The sequence below is a fragment of the Capsicum annuum genome, chromosome 2 (genome assembly GCF_002878395.1).
Source record: "Capsicum annuum cultivar UCD-10X-F1 chromosome 2, UCD10Xv1.1, whole genome shotgun sequence".
NCBI classification, from domain to species: Eukaryota; Viridiplantae; Streptophyta; class Magnoliopsida; order Solanales; family Solanaceae; genus Capsicum; species Capsicum annuum.
Genome location: NC_061112.1, coordinates 131,325,068 through 131,331,067, shown reverse-complemented (window position 1 = coordinate 131,331,067; position 6,000 = coordinate 131,325,068). Strand labels below are relative to the sequence as shown.

The following is a 6,000-nucleotide window of genomic DNA, read 5'->3' as shown; positions in this document are numbered from 1 at the left end:
CCTAATGAGGTCCTTGGGCCTTACTTGCTGGACAAAAGACAGTTGTCTAGTGTAAGGCTACGGTATGATAGACAATTTTTTTGTAAGCTAGTTGTGTAGGTCATAGTAGCCTGGAGAATGTGTAATAACTTCTGCTAGACATTCTCTTTTTGCTTGGTTCACCTGCTATCTCTGATCGTATATCAAGGGGTAAGGTCTAGTCCCCGCCCCCTTCTGTTGTGAATCCATAAATGTAAAAGTTGGCTAGTACTAAAAAATAAAAATCAAATATATGGACTTTTAAAATCCATAAAGAAAGTCATTTAATAGCCCTAACTTAGTTAATTATTTTGGGTCGCTTTTGGTATTCGATTTCATATTATCAAACCTCGATTTTGATAGATTAAAAGTGGATATCAAATATATCAATTTTTAAAGTTTGGTTTGATAAATCAAACTTTAGTATGGTAAATCATATTTCGATGTGGTAATTTGTTAATTATGTATTGAAGGAAAAATTATTTTGATCAAATATTTCACTACTAAAAAAGTTGTAAAAAGAGACCAAAAAAAAAAAGAGACCTCAAAAATAGGTCGAAAATAAGAGACCTCATGAGGTCGCTTTTTTCCTCAATTTATTTTTAATTATTATTTTTAAATGAAGAGACCTCATGAAGTCGGTAAATAATAAAAAAATTTAGCTACACAATATTTGGGACCTCAAGAGGTCGAAAAACAAATGCGAGAAAAGTTAGCACCAAAATAATGAATAAAAAAAATAATAAAATATAAAGAGGGGAATAAAATTTTAAACATTGCGATCTCATGAGGTCGCTATTATTTTAACAAATTAATATTTATTATTAAAAATAATTGTATGTAATTATTTCATTAAATGTGAAGTCAAAATATATATATTTATTTAATTTTTTTATATTTATTATTATAATTAAGAGAAAACAAAACCCAATAGTAAAGAGCAACTCTCTCATCCGCCACTCTCTCAGAATTCTCTCCGCACTCTTGATGTCACCCCAAAAGTAAGTAAGTGTGAATTCTTGAACTCTTGTTTAATTTTTTTCTTTCTCTCCCGCTCAAGCTCTCTCGCCCAGTTCTTTCATTCCAAGTAACTTCAATTTTTTTGTTTATGTATATAATAGAATTTGAATCTATGAATGTTTTGGGGCTCTTTCATTTTTTCCAAAATATGAATGAATCGTTAGGGGTTTTGTTGCCCTATTTCAGAATTATGTTTATGCTTTATATGCCTTGTTGATTTCTTTCATCTTAATTTGAGTTATAGATTCAGTCTTGTACCTCTATGTATTTTGTGTTTTTGCATTTTTTGTTCTAAGATTTGATACTTTTTGCTTGTATATGGTGCTTTTAGAATGAAAAGTGAAAAGGGTTTATATGGGAAACACAGTCAGTTTTGATGTATCCTATTTTTGTTTTACGATAATTTAAGAACTAATGATTTTGAATTTACAATGACTTGTTATGTTTTTAACTAAATTGGGTTTCAATTCACGCTAGGATTTTGAATTTTGCTATATATTATCTCTATATGTTCTTTAGTCTGTTGTTTGAATTCTGTTAAAATTATTGTTTCAAAAGTGTACCAAATGAGTACATGAAACAGATTTTTAATCTACATCTGAGGCATAAATTTTCTACGAGGACTTCAGTTGAAGATCTGAAGGTATAAACATGTAGTGAAACTGGGAAACTTTTCCACTTTCTAAGTATGTGTAGTATCTCCCACCTTGTTGCTCGGACTCTTCAAAATAATCGATGGTTCCATAACAAATCTCCAAAAGTACTATATTTTTGGAGAATCCAACAGGGGTGTAGAAATATTTTTAGGGAGTCCGAGCAACATAGTGTCCCACCTTAGTTGATTGCTGACTGCCAAGCAAGTAGAGAAATTGTTGTTTTCCTTGAATATTGGAAAATTTGATCAATTTAGAGTACCATGTATATAAAACACAACCAAAAGAGAGCAAAACAAGAAGATTAGAGAATTAATGTACTAGTTCTAGTTCAAGTAGAGTCCTCAAGAGATAGCAAAACAAGAAGACTGATTCACTTCTTACTAAGGGCTTATCAATTTACCTAATACTATAACATATAAAGTAGAGAAATTTAATTACTACCTTTTAAAATGATTTTATTAGGTTGGTAGTAAAGAATGTCGATGTTAGAGAACCTTTAATAATGAAACCTTTTGTGTAGACGTGTCATGGCTTAATTATTGAATTATTCTTTCCCTTTTCAATTACTTGAATTGAATTCTTGGTAGCTTGTGTTTGCTATGCTGTTGCTACTCCAGTGCTACTGATGAGCAGTAGTTTTAAGACTAGGTGGATTTTGTAGGAGATGGACATTTGGTTACTGTCTTGACTATTTTAAAAGAGCTAAATTTGTGCTGCTGCATCCAGTTATAGATACATCAGTAGTGAATTTTTTTTAATAAGTTTTGATGTGATGTTGCTTCATAGAAACTGGTTACTACTACATTTTAAATTGTTTTCATTTACTATTTTTTACTGAAAAACTTAACTGGGATCTTCATCAACATCTTGTTTTATTTAGTTTTCCTATTTATTTTATCTGATTTTATCAAGATTGAAAATTGAAATATACTTGTTTTTTGAGACAAGTAACATCTATATTGTAAACAAAAAACTACACCAAAGATAAAACTAAAGTGTTCTTCTAGCTCGAGCTACTTTTTTGAGAAACCCCTCAACGAGACGACGACCACCGTGGAAAAGTTTTCCACATTTATAATGGAAGAGTGAAGACTGAATTTTTGTAATGATACACATTCGATACTTCCTTGATATTGACTGAAACTTAGTAACTTATTACATTTATAATGGAGTCATGCTGAAGTTTCTATCTGTTTTGACTTTGATAAATTTGTTGTTCTGCATTCTCTTTGTCGTCTGGAGTGGTGCATGAAGCTTGCTTATGCAAAAGACAACTTGAAGAGGATATAAAATTTGCACTAGATACTTTCTATGTAAAGCTGAGGCAGAGAATGTAAAACACTTGCTGCAAAAAAAGATATGGATGATTAAACCTCCAACCTATCTAATTTGTTTTAGCTGGATAGCGGTGCATGAAGCTTGCTTATGCAAAAGTCAACTTAACGAAGAGAGAATTTGAACTTTACAATAGATGCTTTCTATGTAAAGCAGGGGAAGAAATGCAAAACACTTGTTGTTGCACTGTGTGGTAGCCAAGGATATATCGAGTATGTTCAATGAGTAATGGTGTCAATAGTTTTAAGGAGGATTTGGTGAGCTGGTGCCTACGAAAACAGTTGTCATTCATAATGATTTAAAATGTAACATCACCAGTTTGCCCTCAAAATGAAAGTTTTTCCTCTATCAACCTGGACTATTCTTATTAACTCTTGCGATCCAGGACAATTGTAATTGGGGGAGCAACAGCTAGAGGCATATACAGTGTATTTACTACGGATTCAACCAACGCGGAATGTAGATCCTGATGTTTGGGTTGAGCCACGAGCTCAACTAACCTATGTAAGCCTCTATTTCTAGTAATAATTACTTTATTTTCTAAATTTATACTCTAATGTTATTATCATTAAATTCTAGATCGATATTTGCAATCCATAGAGGATTTCCGCCGGACTCTGTCAGATAATAGTCAAGACCTTCCAGTTAGCCAAGAGCAGAATGAGAGAATATGGTTAGATGCGGTTGGTGGTCCGAGTAGGTATGCGTATGCTTATGATACGGGAATAATCTCGGATATGTACTTAGGAGAGTGCATGTTGGACTCGAGCCTTGGCATGTGCAATTGAAGTGTAAAAGAGGCCCAAAATGCACCCAAATCAGCCCATAAATTACACTAGATGGGTGCCCACTCTTTGAAGGATTTTTTGGTCATTTTAACTTATATTTTGTAATAGTTATAAAAGGAACATTGTAGGGTTTTTATATTTAGTTTTTGATGATATTTGTGAGTCTTGAAAGACCAAAGAACACAAGTCCTCTCTCCTTGAGGCACCAACACCGAAACTAGGATACAACAATAGGGTGGATTCTCTTTTGTTGTTGCTTGCTTGGAAACGTTGATGCTAGAGAGGTGCAATCCGATCTTGTGTCACGTAAGAGATAGGTTTATTGTTGTGTGTAGTGTTAAGGGTCCAAGAGTATCCATTCTTGGGTTCTTGAGATTATACCTTCATGTGGTCTATCTATCTATCCCTTTACCTTCTTGTAATCGTGTTTAGTGTTTGTGTTGTAATCTTGTGTTCTTGTTGTTATTGTTAAATCCGAATCTTGTGCCTTTGTGTTCATCTTGTTCTTCACGTATTGTTGGTGTTTTGGTGTGAAATACACCTTGTTCACCTTGTATTCTTATTGTATTTGTGAATCCGAGAGAGGTCTCCAATCGGTCCAAGGATCTTAATGATTTGTGGACTGTTTTGGAGTGTGTTTATGGACTATTTTTTGAGTGATTTCGTGTCTTCCAAGTTTTTATCGTATCAGCTTATGGCTTGCCACAATGAACCTTTCGTGAATTTTATTCGGAACTAGAAGGCCTCAGGAGCTTCCAGGTTGATGAGTCAAGGGAAATGATTTTGGCTTTGAAGAAGATGATAGCTAAGTTATCTAATGAAGCTAAGGCCGCACAGGCAAGGGAAAGGAAAAGGGATATACAGTATGTAGGAATGAAGGCTCAATTCGTTGCATTACTTTCTTCGGGGGGATTTCCCCTTGTCCTGGTGATGCAGTTCACCCTCCTCCGCCCCAGTCTCTATCTATTTCACATGGCGTATATGGTCAATACAGAGATGTGACTGAGGAGCCTAGCAGTGATGAAGATGATGAGGATTATTATGTGGAGAATACCTTATGATGGTTGATTTAAATTGTGAAGTTTTTTTAACGCATGAGAGCTTTGAATTAGTCTAATCAATAGTACTATTGTATAAATAACTTGACCACGATGTTTTTCCGTTCAATTTCAAGGTACTCTAAGTTGATTTTCATTCAGTTTTCATTGGATTGTGGTGTTATTTTGATTGGTGTGAGCTCTTGGAGCTCGATTTAGTTGATTAGATTGTACATATTATTGAATTGAATTAAATGACAGGTATCTGTAAAAGTTGTTATTGCCATCATTTTTGGTGGCAGAAAAGAGACCTCATGAGGTCGCTATTTTGCATTTTAATTTTTCATCAGGAGTTCTCTTTTTTTCAATTTCATTTTCTAGATAGTCACCTGATGAGGTGTCTTTTAATTAAAAAAATAAAATTTTAAAAATCAAACAGAGACCTTATGAGGTCTCTTTTAATAAAATAATAATAATTATACAAAATAGTTTAGAGACCTCGTGAGGTCTCTTTGTGGAAATTTAAAAAATAACCTAGTGACCGCATGAGGTTGCTTTTAAGCGACCTCATGAGGTGTCTTACAAAAAGCAATCTATGTTGTAGAGGCTATCCATTGAGGTCACTTTTGAAGTCACTTTTTAAGAAAAAGAGACCTCATGAGGTCTCTTTTTACAGTTTTTTTAGCAGTGTTTCTATCATTTTATTCTAAGCATTAATTACGATGCATTAGATAATGTATTTCCTAAAACATGAAATTTATTATAGTGAAAGGATAATATCGTAGAATCATCGTATCATTTACTGCTTCTTAATATCTTGTGCCAATAAGAAAATGGATAAGTAAGATGAAAGCCGAGAGTAATATTTTGTCAAAACACCTAACAATCAAGTCGTTGTAGTATAGTGGTAAGTATTCTCATCTGTCAACCCTTTTTCCTTCTGATTAGTGCTACACTATTTTACGTAACAAAGTAGCAAATCATAAGGAACTTCAAGACATATATGTAAGAGAATATGCAGATCTGCATTACTTCAATAGCATGATGATAGAGGGACAAAGTTGAAAGACGAAAATGTGCACCAAAATATTTGTACAAAAATTTAAACGCACATTCTAATAAATGTAAAAGATGTTTTTTTTTTTT

The 6,000-nt window shown here is 33.2% G+C and overlaps 1 long non-coding RNA gene across 2 annotated transcripts; it reads left to right on the top strand.

Annotated features, from left to right (window-relative positions):
• The first annotated feature begins 918 nt into the window (after window positions 1-918).
• LOC107861232 lies at window positions 919-4,353 on the top strand. Of its 2 annotated transcripts, none has more exons than XR_001671774.2 (3): window positions 919-1,019; window positions 3,415-3,533; window positions 3,609-4,353. It is a non-coding gene; the product is annotated as an uncharacterized LOC107861232 (long non-coding RNA). The 2 variants fall into 2 exon arrangements; XR_001671773.2 differs by having other exon boundaries at window positions 922-1,023.
• The last annotated feature ends 1,647 nt before the right edge of the window (window positions 4,354-6,000 follow it).